General features: G+C 42.4%; 1 protein-coding gene across 2 annotated transcripts in view; it reads left to right on the plus strand.

Moving 5' to 3' along the window:
- Positions 1–6,187: 6,187 nt before the first annotated feature.
- The window catches only part of LOC121863191, a 40,544-nt gene continuing 31,528 nt past the window's right edge, over positions 6,188–15,203 (plus strand). For both annotated transcript variants that reach the window (XM_042361673.1, XM_042361674.1), the window contains exon 1: positions 6,188–6,241. The gene's annotated coding sequence lies outside the window, so the exon portion shown is untranslated. The remainder of the gene's footprint in view (positions 6,242–15,203) is intronic.

Consider the following 15,203-nt stretch of genomic DNA (forward strand, 5'->3'; position numbering starts at 1 on the left):
CGCGCACACGCTTTCATATACAGGGAATTGGAACCTCCAAACGAAGGTTTCAAGTCATGGCCCTCACGCCGCTGAGCCTCCAACGAGACAAAGGCTAACCAGGTCAACCGCTACAGTCATACCTACCTGGCCCACCTGTGTGTGTCAAGTGTCAACAACCAGCGCTGCCGGTGCTGCGCCGGTCCTCGCCCACACTCCCCTGCTAGACAACTTTTTGGAAATAATCTCTCGAGGAAATTATTTAGCATCATAACGCCGAGGTCTTTTACAGACTAGTCTCTGAGACGTAACGATACCGCTTGGTTCTCACCTGTAGTGAAATTAATAATAATAATTTATTGGACAGGAAAACGGGTACAGATTTATATTAGCCCAGTCAGGTGGGGCTGTTGTCCTTCACTTTACGTCTAATGTTTTAGTTACTTAGAGCGAATGTTGTACTTTTTCACACATAATAATAAAGCAACACGAATGTATGCTTTTGTGAATCAGCCCAAAAGATTAACAAAATAATAAAAAGTTTACAGTAATAATTAGCAGGACATGGCAGATAATAGGCTCTCAGTTGGCCAAGCATGATACTGTACACGATGGCAGGATGACCCAGGGAGTCTTATTAATGTATACAGTGTGGCCCTATAAGTGATGAAGACAGTGGAGGTGAGGTGACCCCTGTGTCACTTCCACATGCTACCTGCCTCCCGCCGCTCCCCACAACAATGGCTGTTGATATATGTAAAAAAAAGTGAAACACATTTTTTCTCCCTCACATATAAATACCGTGACCGTGTCCTGTTTGACGCTCAGCTGCTGCCAGACAACCAACCCATTGTCTGGTATTTATCTTAAGGTTTATAATGATGCTGTTTTAAATATAGGCCAGGAAAGTCATTATTATACACAGTAAGTTGTTATAGACATATTATAGTGACTGATATCTAGAGCCGTGAAACTCTCATAGGGACTCACGTGTAGACAAAACTTACCTATCAGGAATTTGAGTCTAGATGAATTGTGTTAACCTTTGCAACAATCTTTTTAGAATTGTCTGAACAACTTTACCTCGAACATTTAGTAATCCATTTGTGTGTATTGTTGACTAAACTATATAATGTACATAAGGTGGTGTCTCGTTCCTGTGTTGACTACTGTGTGGGTGACGTGTTGTGGAGGCGTATGGAGGGGTGTGGAGGCGTGTGGACGGGGTATGAAGGCCTGCAGACGTGTGTGGACGTATGTGGACGGGTAGGGAAGCATGTGGACGTGTGTGTGAGCTTGTGGATGTGTGTGGATTGTTGGAAGTAATTCACTATACATTATTCGCTCTCATACACTCGTTAGTTTACTTTTCTAGATGATGTAAGACACTCGACTACATCCTGGTGTGCTTGACCAATAGTCTCACAGCTTCTGACTCACAAGGCAAGACGGAAAAGTTTCACGTGTTGTTGAAGTGAATTGATATTGTATGCGAGGTCAGTTGTTGTGTATAGGGCGGAGTATAGAGCTTCATGCAGGGCTCCGGGTTCCTGTCTCAGTGTATGCTGGTGCAAGATTACTGGGTCATGTTGTGTCTTTATTTGTCTCATTAAAGTCTTAACTACTCGTGCTCATCCTTTGAGTACGATGCCAAGCTCCTGGGTACGATGCCAACTTCCTGAGTACGATGCTAACCTCCCGAGTACATTAAAATAGTCCAGTGAATAAGTATACAATGGCTTACTCCTTGAATACGATATCTTAACCCTTGGAATATGATGATTTTATTCCCTCAGTACGATGGCATTGTACTCGGGGTTAAATCGTCCTACTCACAGCTCAAAGGGTTGAATATATTCCACTCATTCCCTAGTGGTGATATAACAGCCACAGTTCAGTAAATATCATCAAATAAAAGGTACAAAAACACACAGTAACAGTCAGTCCAATGCAGCTAATTCTGTTGGGAGGATTTTGTCTCTGTACTGTTGAACGTTTGTTGCTGTATGGTAAAGGAACTTAGATAAATACAACGTGTTATAAAGAGAGAAATGTTTATTGTATTAATGTTTGATGATCCCGATAGGAGGAAAGGGAGTGGGAGAAGGGGGAGGATGTAACACGGAGGAGGAGGAGGAAGCAACACGGAGGAGGAAGCAACACGGAGGAGGAGGATGTAACACGGAGGAGGAGGAGGAGGCAACACGGCACGGAGGAGGAGGATTGTAACACGGAGGAGGAGGAGGAAGCAACACGGAGGAGGAAGCAACACGGAGGAGGAGGATGTAACACGGAGGAGGAGGAGGAGGCGGCGGCAACAAGGAATGGATCATACCTCTCCACCACCTGGCCACTAACTCTCTCCATTACTGTGCCACACCTACACCGCCGCTCCTGGCCTGTCACTCGTCAGTCTCAAGGCCGAGGATTTAGACAGACAGACAGACAGTAAACAAAAACAACAGACGCGTGACGGGGTACATAGGTTTACTCTACAAAACGCTGGAATATTTTGGTTATTTTTTTCGAGTAATTAACAGGTATCATGAATGGCCAAAGGTGTGACATGATGGTTGTTTGTCAGGCTGAGTTTTAGGTCATGATGTGGCTCTCGCTTGTGTGGCAGTGGTCAACAAGTTAGCTGGACCTTGTTGATAGCCAGAGCAGGTAGACGAGTCCCGGCAACACGTCCCTGGGTGTAGGTGTGCCAAGCTTGTACCTCGGGCTGGTTAGTGGATGGCATTTTTTTATTTAGTTGCAGTAATAAAATTTCTTGGTATTTAAATATGTGTACTGGGTGTCATTAGCGTTTTGGTATTATTCAGTCAGAGGAATGTTGATATAATGATAGTCTTAGGCGATTATGTATTACGATTATGAAAAAAAACAAAAACACTCTGGTTGGTGTGTATTTTGTGTTGGGTGACTGCCGAGAGGATTTACATACGGGTCTCTTGCTGCTGTTGTAAATGGTTTTATTATTATTAGTATTATTATTATTATTATTATTATTATTATTATTATTATTATTATTATTATTATTATTATTGTTGTTGTTGTTGTTGTTGTTGTTACTGTACACTTCGTTTTTTCAGTGAGGTGGATGGGCGGACACATGTGGGGTCAGAGCCACCAGGGGGAGGGATCCAGGAATTAGTAGTCAGGTTTTTTCGCCAAGGAGCTGGGCGCGTTCCGGGAAGTTTTGTCGGCGAGTGCTTTTATCTGGGTGCTTGTTTTGGCAGCGGTTTTCACGGGTTTCCCACCACCAGCTCTAGGCACTTCTCTGGTGCATGAAGCAGCTGGTAGGCCCTTCTGTAGTCACCTCCGTTCACCTTTTGTTTTTCCTTTGCAAAACTTAATGTATAACCAGTTATTTTTACATTCAATATAAGGAAAAGCCTCGGAAATTATTAAATTCGTGTTTGAAGAAAATTAAAAACAATGTTCTTGTCCTTCGCGGTGTTTTTTTTTTTTACGTTGTTGATGAAGGCCGGACTTAAGGCGGTCATCACCGAGTACCTGGTAACAGAGGTGAGACACTGGTGTACTGTGTGGTGAGAGGCAGTGGGTCCAGGCCTCAGGTGAACCAGGTAGAACATCTCGTCTGGTGTGTTTATGGGGTGGGAGATGACAGGCATTTTAAACGATCATGTCTTGGTGTTAGATTTAAAGAATTGTTTCCCCTTCAGGTAGAAAATCTGATTGTTACTTTTATTGGAGATTAAATATACACTTTTTAACATTGAACACAACACACGTCATGCCCCGCGGTGTCAAGTATCGTCGGGTCTTGGTATGTTGTCAGGTTGTCAGGCGGGATTGTTGGACGACTGTGTGACGAACAGAAAGAAAAGATGACTCGTGCATGTATCGTATTGCGAGGTCTTAGTGTGAAGGAATTCTCACAAGGTTGTTGAGTGTTGCTCCGGGGTTGACAGTCAACACCCAGGTGGAGTAGGTACTTCTTTACCTGGTGTTGGTGGCCGTCAAGTGGGAGTTAATGACCGGTGTCTCGCAGGGTGACAGCCGGCGGCCACTGCACCGCCTCGGGAGCTGAGCCTTATACAGCTGAGAATGTGACCAATATCCCCGTCACGCCCGCAGCCCCCTGGCATCTTTCTCACCCTCATATACGACTCCAGCAGAAGGTGAGAGTGGATCACCTTCACTATCCATCAGAAACCTGTAGGGGTACAATAGTGGCAGGTACATAACTCCTCGCCCTTCACCGCTTGGTAGTGAGGACTAGCAATTGATAATGTGACCAAGTATGCCTGTCACGCTCGCCCCTCCTGGCATCCTACTCGCCCTCCACCACGCTTAGAAAGGGTGAGAGTGGGTGACCTTCTCCCATCATTCGCCAGAGACTTGCAGCACGAATACCAGCAGGTAAATCCCCCCTCACCTCTGTTTGGTAGTGTTGAAGGAGGAAGCCAAACAGAGACGTGCCACACACCACCAACAGCCACCCACATAAAACAGCATTTGGGTTTGTATTCGACACCCGCGATCACAAACAGATCCTGCGCATACATCAAGTTTAGTCCGTTGACGCGCTGGGACGGTGGTGATGAACTTTGGCAGGTGTGAGTGGGCGTTGGTTGAGCGAGTGTTAGTGTGAATGAGTGGGTGTTAGAGTGAGTGAGTGGGTGTTAGTGATTGAGTGAGTGGGTTTTAGTGTGAGTGAGTGGGTGTTAGTGTGAGTGGGTGTTAGTGTGAGTGAGTGAGTGGGTGTTAGTGTGAGTGAGTGAGTGGGTGCTAGTGTGAGTGAGTGGGTGTTGGTATAAGTAACGTAAGAACCCGACCATCATCTAAGTGTCAAGGACTGGTGGCTCGTGTGTGGTGGTGCTGCTCACTCGCTCAACACCCTGGACTCTTACATTAACCAACCCCTTATAACCGTTCAGAAGTCTTGGTCCTCATCTTGTGTGGATAACGAATACCTGTTTTGTTTTCCTACCATAAATACCCACATATTAATTATCTTGACGCAAGTTTTATGAGTTGATTGAAGCAAGTTATGGTTACCTCCTCCCTGTTATCTTTTCCTCCTCGCGTCTTCCTGCTATAATCTGTCACTCCCTCTCTTCTCTCTATATGACATGCACATTTACACGGAAGAACACACACCTTTGTTTATCCACTCACTCCCACGCCCTCACTCACGCACACTCAGGCGTCGGCAACTCTAGCAGGATCCTGGCAGTGTATTCCAAGTCTCCGAGAAGTCATGCAAACTCACACACACACACACACAGAGGAAAGGCGGCGTGTACTTCTCGTGATCTTAAGGAGTCATCATCTTCAGTTTGTTCAGCTGTGAAAGAATAACAGTTACCGTCCTCAATGAACAACTTGGCTGTGGTTCAGTTTGTTCAGCTGATCGATAGTCGTGTGGTGTCATAGTCTCGTATCATAACATCCATTAGTTGTGTTTGTTCTGGGCGGTTCAACGTGTTAGTTTGAACTCTTTCCGTTAGTCTTTTATTGGTGTTATTGGGTGTCAGTTGAAGGTTTTAAATTTAGCTGTGTTTGTTGATTGTTGAACGGTGTTGGAGTACTGTTATTTTGACGTCTCGGCACATTTACGTCCTGGTAGATAGAGACGCCATTAACACCTGTCTCATCTATCTATAACCATTATATTTGCTGAAAAAAAAAACACGCCAAAAGTAAAGTAACAAAAGTAAGTGATAGGACTTTTATTGAGGCTGGAAACAATACACAATAAAAGGTATAGAATAATTTTTTTTTTTAGGTTTATTGTGTCATGTGGTGAAACGGTGCTATTAACGTCTCTCTCTCACTCAACAGAGAAAGTTTAGGATTTTAAAAACTTGTAGAGATAAATTACGTGGTTTTGTATTTTTTTTACTAACTCCTTGATTACAGTGACTTTACCCCTTTAGTACAGTGACTTTACCCCTTTAGTACAGTGACTTCACCCCTTGAGTACAGTGATTTAACCCCAGATTACAGTGACTTCACCCCTTGAGTACAGTGACTTCATGTTCTAGGAATAGGTCACTATTTTTATTAAGTGCAATATATAAGTGTAACCCTCTCGTGTTTTTCCAAAGTGCACCATATAAGTGTATCGGATGTTATTGTAAGTGCATCATGTAAGTGTATCGGGTGTTATTGTAAGTGCATCATGTAAGTGTATATCTCTCTTGCATGTTTTCCTAATCCATTATTATTTCATTACAGATGACGATCGTGTAGCGCGGCAGCACAGACTCAGCACGACTCCCTGCTATAGGTGAGGTGTGTGTGTGTTGAGTAACCTACATTGGTCCACGTATATTCTCTTGTCTTCATTCAGTTCAAGTGACAATTATAATCAGCTTGTGTTCCGAGATGTGTGTGTTGTTGACGAGTCTGGACATGTCACATTATCACGCGGAGATTAAACCTCAAGTGAAAGTTTAACTCTTAACACGATGTTCCCCCAACTCCCCCCTACCCCACCCCAACCAAACAGCAGGCAAGAAGCTAATCTAAACATGACTACAGGAAGTAAATGTGTTCTTAATGTGATAGAAGCAGTCACTCAGGTACTTCGAGTTTTTATTTGCCACTCTCTCTCTCTTCCCTTATTTGTATTTGTGGTTATGCATGCCTGAGTCCGCGCACAAACACGAGCATGCACTACCTCATTCACTCTCTTAACTCACTCATTTACTCACATACACTCACTCACTCATACGCGTATACACACACACACACACACACCTACACACACCTGCTATCAAGGTTTATATTTCCCAGGTTGATTTAGGATGAGGTGATGAAAATGTTGACTCAAGAGTGTAAGACACGACTTGTCAACACAATGACCAAACACTGTGTGAACTCTGCGAGGACACTGACTTTATACCCCACCCTGCTGCTACTGGTGGTGGTGGTGGTGGTAGTGGTGGTGTTAGTCGTGGTGGTGGTGATGGCGCTGGTTGTGGAGAGAATGTGTTGAACTACGTGTTAAACCAGAGAGAGAGAATTAATGAACGAATATTATCTAATAAAAATAGACAGCAAACGAAGGATAATTATACCAGAGAGTGGAAGTCCTATAACCCCCCACCATTACCACCGCCGTCGTCACTACCACCACTCTACCACCTCCACCTTCGCCGCCGCCAGCACAGCCCAACCTGAAGAAGTCACCTTGACACTTCGTCATCCCGGCGTTCACGAATACACAACAAACACTTACCAGCAGGAGGCCCTTCAACACAGCAGCTTGTTGACGTTAATACTCAGTGAAAGTGTCAGGAATCCTTGTGGTAGTAAACAGTCTTTCTCGGTTTATGGTCATCTGGGTGTTTCTTGTACGGGAGAGGCGGCACAAAAGGCTCGACTCTGTTTGGCCTAGTCATAGATTATCGTAAGTGGTGTTTGGTGAGAAGATTAAGTGAGAATTAACATGAACTGTCTTTTCTCACTTGGGGGGGTGAGTGTATACATCGCTCGTGTCCTGTACTTAAGGTCCACAGGTTAACTTTGTGCACCAATCAGTTTATTGAACAGTTGACTTCGTACACAGAATTACCGAGTGTAATTTAGTGCACCGGATGACGAGGTAGACTGCTTGAGTGAACGCGTAATGTATACACGAGCCGGGTGAGTGTAATGGTGGGCTCTGGTGGGGAGGGAGGTCAGGCCCACTCTAGCGTAGATAACTGTTAACTGTTGAACTGTCACGACGTGGAGACACGCTCTTCAACTCCCGTTAGTCTCCGTTTATATGTTTTTCTGATTGGTTAGTTACGAGACCAAACCCATAATTTTTTTAAACTCTTGTCTGTCCGTCCGTCCGTCTGTCTCCATTAATGGCCGTCCGTCCGTCTGTCTGTCTCCATTAATGGCTGTCTGTATTGAGTTCCTGTCTGGTTTTTAGAGCGTAGTCTGATGCTTAATTCCTACCTTTAGTAAATGTTTCAATGCCACCAGAAAGTTGTGTGTCAGCCTCTATGTCGGTCTTCTCTGCCACGAGGGGATGATGTAATATTGACTCTGTGGTAACGTGAAAAGACTGGCGAACGTTCACCTTAAGGGGTCGTATCGAAGGGTCAGAGTTAGCACGATACTGTGTTCTGGTGTGAGAGAGAGAGAGGACGTCAGTCATTCTCAAGTCACGTCTTCAGTGTAGATGTCCACTTTACTCCCCGTAAGGACCACCAATAATGACGTGTATATCTACAGGCATATTTCCTTACTACCTCTAAAGCTCAGATCCTCAAACGAATCCCTCAGTTTCGACACTTTGAACCCTTTTTTTTACGGGTCTCACACCTTAACGTCGTTTTTTAAAGTACAGTGTCCTTTTTTCGCTCCTTGTTGACACGATCAGGAACGTCCCTGAAGGTGTTTATAGCGATTAAGGTGTAAAGTCTCCTTCCTAAAAAGACGACGCTTCCGCCAGTACCGTACACCGACGCCGCTCCCACGCTGACCTTTCCTCTCCACAAAAACCAGTCGTACATTTTAGTGGAAATTGTTGTACTGTTAGGGGTATTTCTTCTCCTGAGTTAGACATATATAATACGTTCTTTTGAGACGGTGTATTGTTTAAATGAATAGCAAGTGATGTGTGACTTGTAAACATGAAATCATAGACTTAAATAGTAGACGTTAATTACGTACTTCCCCCATGCAGTCAGTGAGGAAGTGAAGTTAATGATGGGAATCTAGACAAATTACAGCGTTCCTCTCCTCCCATCAACATTATATTGTGAAAGTCTATTAAACAACAGAATTCGTATTTTTATAATCCCTACCTCGAGCGATAACAGTAACCCCTGTAGAAGTAATGTGTTAAGGCGTACTTCGTATTATTAATTGGATTTTTACTTCAAATATATACGTAACTTTGACTGATTGACTGACTGACTCGCTGACTCACTCACTCACTCACTCATCCATGTAAGAACGAAAAAACTGACTGACTTACTCATTGAGGGAGAAGGTGGATTTTTAATACTACATGACGCAGCATTGTGAAAGGTACTCGTACTTGTTATCTTAGCCACTTGAGCACCATGATAAACCCTCGAGTACGATGATATAAAGATGATAATCCAGGAAGCGAGTACTGTAGCTGTCATAATCTGATTGTTTACATCATGGTGTGTGTTGACTGTCGTAGTGTTGTGTCCTGACTGTCAAACCCCCTCTAGTGTTTGCCACCCCAACTAATGGACCGAGTATCACTGTTCCTCGACTTATACATAGAACAACACGAGGCTATTGAATGCTATAGAAAGTTTTCAGTCAACACACTTCATGAAAACCCTCCCTCCTTCCCTCCCAGACCAGTGATTGAAGGTGGCAGAATACTAGTCATCTTATCAGCGCTACCATCTGAATTATTACTCCTTTCTTGGTCAGCTGACTTCTGGTGTTAAGTTCATCTCCGTCACGCCGTGGGTTTTGTGTTACTACTCCACGAAAACCCACCCCCACCGCCCTCTCTCCTATTTTTTTTATATTAGTTATTGGGTTATTGGTGGTGTAAATTAGTTTGGTTGACTGCAGTGTGGATATGAGAGAGAGAGAGAGATCCTTGAAATAATATACAATAAGTTCCTCTCTAGTTATAACAAGAATTACTTGGTAGTTGATTTAAGTCGCTGTTGATAATGTTACACAGGAAGTATCAACCAGTTAAGTCGAGGGAAGATAGAGATCTGGCGTTAACTTATTGGCAGATAACAATTGAAGAGTAAACTTGTTCTGTATTGCGGGTGATATTTCTATTTATGTACACGACGCAGGACGGAGCCAAGCATGAAGAACTTGCCTAAGAATGCTGCTCTTATTTCTCTCTCTCTCTCTCTCTCTCTCTCTCTCTCTCTCTCGGGTAAACAGTTGCCTCGCGGCGCTCTGTTCGGGAAAAAAATAAAAACAAAAGATAAACACTTCTTTTGTATCACTCGTAAATTTGAATTATTAAAGTAGTGTTATGGTTAATCTAATCTGCTCACTTAAGGCCTTAGGTGTTGAAGCGCCGTAATGCATCAAAACAATGATAGAAATTATAAATAGTGGAAGTTATAAAATGATAGGAGGAATGTAAGGAGATGGGATACACAACACGAAAATACAGTTTTATATACGATAAATATTCTGAGTATATCTTCAATTCAATTTCAATTGTTTATTCCTTGATAGAGGAAGCGGGATCCTAGTGCTGTCACTAGGTACCCCTGTACAATGACACCAGAAGCATCTGGCAAGTGTGACAAGTATATACAGTATAAATATTATAAAGGGGCTTACTGAAGCCCAAGGAAGGAAGGATATTCCTTTAACACATAATCAATGTTATTTACAAAATATCTGGCCAGTATGGGGAGGATCATCGTGTCTCCGTCAGGGGGTCGTGGAGTGGTGGTCCAGCAGGCGTCACGGAAGCGTTGTGTGTGGGGACATCTTAGGAGGTAGTGGATAAGGGTGCTGCTGTCGGGTCTTCTGCATAATGCACAAGAGCGTTGCTCAGGGGATGCTTCTCCCAAGCAAAGTCATACCCAATGATGATACGGGCAGCAATCATGTCCCCTTTCCGCGACCCTTTCCCATAGACGTACGAAAGGTCAGGAAGTTTACGGAGGACATCGTACCAGGTGGGCGGGGAGTCCAGGGGGATGGCTGCTTTCCGAGCTTCTCTCTGTTTGCGGCGAATTTGGGTCAGTATATCATCTTCTTTTTAATTAGTATTGTTTGGTAGTTAAGGTATTATTTGAAATAGATTGATCCTTATATATTTAAATCATTTGTTAGGTATTACATTAACATTTTTATACTAATGTTTCCTTTTCATTAATTAACATCAATTGGTAGTTAGGTGTTGTAGTTGTATAATTAGAATATACAATTATGAAGGAGAAAGTTGAGTTTCTTCGTCTCGCACAAAAAAATATACCGACTTCCCCCCTCAATCACTGAGGGACACTTTTTCTCGCTCTTCCCACGTTAATTATACTATTACTTTCACTTAGAAACTATATGCCCTTACTTTCCATTAGGTAAGGTTAGGTTATCATTAAGGTATCAAGGTCATATGAGTGTCACTAATTCTCCTCTCATAAAAAAAAATCTTTCTCAAGAAAAATTATTTAAGGGAAGTTTTATTTGAGGATTATTTTGTTTATTGTTTATTGAGGAAGTTGTCTTGTTTATGAGCCCAGACTTGACTGAAACGTTACCAGGCAAGACAAGTGCACTATATAATTGTTATTGATTTACCTTCGCACTTGCTTGTTTTTTTTTAGTTTTCTTATCAGTGTATATATTTGTTCCCTATACGTTACCTTTGTGCATTTCTTTATCTATTTGGCTATTTTTCAATTACAAAATAAGAAATTCACTCCAGAAAACCTTATTTTATGTTACTGTTTGAAAAATAATATATATACAGGGTTACAGGGCGTTTCAAAAGGCTCAGTACGGGGGAATGTGCATTAATCACCGAAGAAATTCACACGGAACTTATGAGGGTTTTGCCATTAACGTGAACGAGATACAAATTAAATATATAATAACTTTAAGCCCGTAATACACGATTCATTCACAATGTATGTTTAATAACTCCTATGTCAGTGGACTCTAGGAAAACTGTGAATATCTAAAAAGAATTTATATAACAGTAGTTAAGGTTCTCAGTTCAATTATCCAATACACAAACTCATTCTCTTTTTGTTTGGTGTGAAAGTTGAACTGTGCTGTACCATAATCTTAGTCCATACTTTATATTTATGTGCAGAGATTGTGAGACTTTTAATATACGAACCTGGCTCTGTGGATAGTGTGAGGATGTAAGAAAACTGCTCCCTTCATTTTCCTTCAATTTCCAGTTCTTCTTCTTCCCCTTCACCTCCTCTCGCCTTTCTCTTCTCCACTTTTCCTCCCACACCTTCTGGAAAACGAAGAAAAAAAGAGAAGATTTCATCACACGTTAAGAATACGCAACTTCCTGTTTGCGTGAGAGTGATGGAGGCAGGAGGTATTGAGAAAAGATGAACTATGTTGAGAGTCACTGTGATAAGCTGTGTTTAGTTGTGATGGAGAAGGAGAGAATTATGATATCTTTCCACGCCGAGGTTGTAAGTGGCAGTGGTGGGGTGCGATGACACAGCCTCGATATCATCAACAACAATCATAAAAACTGATCCGACGCTCCCTAGTTAAGAAAATGTTGACACAAATGTACACACTAGAAGCTGTACATCCCAAACATAGTATTAACCAGCCCACGGTGTTGCTATATTTAAGCTAATCCTTTGAAAATATGAGCTGACTGGTTTTTTTTCTAACTAATAATAGATGTTTATTTGTTCGATTATTTTTTATTTGTTAGTCTTTGTTGCTGTTTCGTGTACAGTTGCAGAAAAGATTACCTCGAACACCAAACAACATCTGGCAATTATTTGTGTACATGTGTATACTTTTTCTTAAGCCACTAACAAGATGTTTGACAAATAGTGTCTGGAATACAGGAATATAATTAATGAGGTATTGTACAACAGCGTGGGTTGAAAAATAAAAGGATGTGTTTATCATGTTTTTTTCTGAAGGTTCAACGGTGAAAGATGTAAAAAACGGGATAATTTTTTGTCGTGTTTAATGTAATTTATTATGTGTCGTGGAGGAGATACTGGTGGGCCAACAGGAAGTTACACAGACTTTGTTCATCTGATGCGGGGAACACGAGTCATTGCTTCAGCCTTATATTATTTTGTAATTTTAACTCCTCTTTTACTACATCGAATCTTGTTACGATTTCATTAAGTATTGTCTCGGGGTTTTTTTTAGACATATTTCTTGTCTTTTGTCTGTAAAATTTGTTAACTAGTTTGATAACCTAAATTTTTATCAATGTTCACTTCCCGTTTTTATACTGGATTGTTTACCAGCCTCTCCACCACCTTAACCTCTCCTCCACCCTAACCTCTCCTCCACCCTAACCTCCCCTCCACCCTAACCTCTCCTCCACCCTAACCTCTCCTCCACCCCTCCAACCTCCCCTCCACCCTAACCTCCCCCCACCCTAACCTCTCCTAGCAGCCTCCTCCACCCTAACCTCTCTCCTCCACCCTAACCTCCCTCCACCCTAACCTCCCCTCCACCTCCACCCTAGCAGCCTCTCCTCCACCCAACCTAGTCTCCTCCACCCTAACCTCCTCCACCCTAACCTCCTCTACCCTAGCAGCCTCCACCCTAACCTCTCCTCCACCCTAACCTCCCCTCCACCCTAACCTCTCCTCCACCCTAGCAGCCTCTCCTCCACCCTAACCTCTCCTCCGCCCCAGTCTCCCCTCCGCCCCAGGACATAAAATGAAAACGGAAAACATAATCTTTGAATAATTTATACCGTAAAAATGACTCTGAATTCGACTAATGACGTTGTGTTAAGAGGTGGCAAGGTTGGTTACTTAAAAATTACATCATGTTTCTTTCTTCAGTTATGTTGTGTGAAGGTCTTGTCTATGTTTGGGGCGCCCTGTACAGAGTAATAATTTTATTTTATTCCTCGCCACGAATGCGGAAGAAACCTCTGGTGGTGTTACTGTTAACCTTATCCATCTGTACGTAAGAGTTAAATTTTTTTCAAGTATTTCTCAACTATATCTAAGAATACTACAGAGAATTACATTATAAGTAGGTCCGGATCCTGTGGCATGCATTTTGACTATAGAGAGGATTTTGGTTAACTTTTCTGGTCATTGTATTCAAAGTGACTATGGACTCGGTGTTCTAGCTTACCCAGTTTCGATGTTTTCCTCAGTTTTGTCTTATTGTTTATTCTTTTTTTTCTATTCTAATCCCGGTGACGAAGCCTCATGATCTTGTGTGCTCGCTCACTCCACACTGACCAACAAGTTGTCCTTGTCACCGCGCGCCTCCCACAGCCACCCCAACATCAGTATTTGAAGTTGAAGATTTAAACGTTGATAAATACGTCTCTCTTGTAGATGTAAACAGTTGAGTACGATTTATCTGTCGACGACGTGACCAGGGCTTACAATTTATCTCTCGTGAATGTGAGTTGAACACGACATCATTTACGGTAATAAGAATTATGGAAAGCTTCTATCGAAAACGGGAACTTGGAAACATATCTCTCTTGTGGATGTAAACTGTTGAACACTCTCTCTCTCTCTCTCTCTCTCTCTCTCTCTCTCTCTCTCTCTCGGATGTGAACTGAGAAACAATATATCTCTCAAGGTTATGAATTTAAGAGCCAACACTTCATTCCCAAGCGTGTGAACCAGATAGAACGACATCTATCTCGGTAAGTGTCTTGGGGAGCACGACAACTCGGCAGAGGACGGGAAGACAGTGATGTGGGACACCGCTCGGGGACGTAAACAAAAGAACTCGGGTCACACTTGGTCATAAATATAAACGTTGTGGATTTAGTATGACTAGGACGGTATAATTTACAAATAAAGAAATACATAATAGACTGTACATACACCGCCTTCAGCTGAATACGAAATGGAGGCCACTATAGACTGGAGGCTACCTCGTAAGCTGGAGGTCGTGGTAAGTTTGAAAGCACTTTAGGCTGGAGGCCACTCTGTCATCGTACTAGCCTGTGTGTGTGTGTGGGTCTGTTCACCAATATTTAATTCCAATGGACCAAAACTTCTTAACCAAAGAGGACATATATATAGACTTACGGTACATAATATGGAAATATAAGACTTGTAGTTGTTTTAAAGATAAGGAAGGTGTATTTAAAGTGACTAGTTGTTGTAATGTAGATATATACGAATTGAAGTTAAATATATTTAAAAAAACATTAGTTAGCATATCCACGAGTGTGAAGAAGGTTGCCAACTAGCTCATTACTGGCACAAAAACTAACAGGTTCAAATCTCTTTACCTTAGTAATGTCAAGCGGCAGGAGGAATACAAACCTCAAGTAGCCGTTACCCACTGCTGACTAACTTACCGATAACAGTTAATATATATATGGAAACCTTTGAATTATAAAATCTTTACTGTGAACACTAATGTACTGGTGGCGCTCGAGTACAGGCTGCACTCATTTATACATACATACATAAACGAGCTCATGATTGTATCTGACGCCCACAGAGACAATGGCACACACAACCACCCCCCATCACCTCCCCTCCGTCCCACATCACTTGCTTCATACCCCCTCCTCCTCCACCACACATACTGTACACATCTCCATATGCCCGCTGGAGAAA

The sequence above is a fragment of the Homarus americanus genome, unplaced genomic scaffold (genome assembly GCF_018991925.1).
Source record: "Homarus americanus isolate GMGI-L3 unplaced genomic scaffold, GMGI_Hamer_2.0 scaffold34507, whole genome shotgun sequence".
Taxonomy (NCBI): Eukaryota; Metazoa; Arthropoda; class Malacostraca; order Decapoda; family Nephropidae; genus Homarus; species Homarus americanus.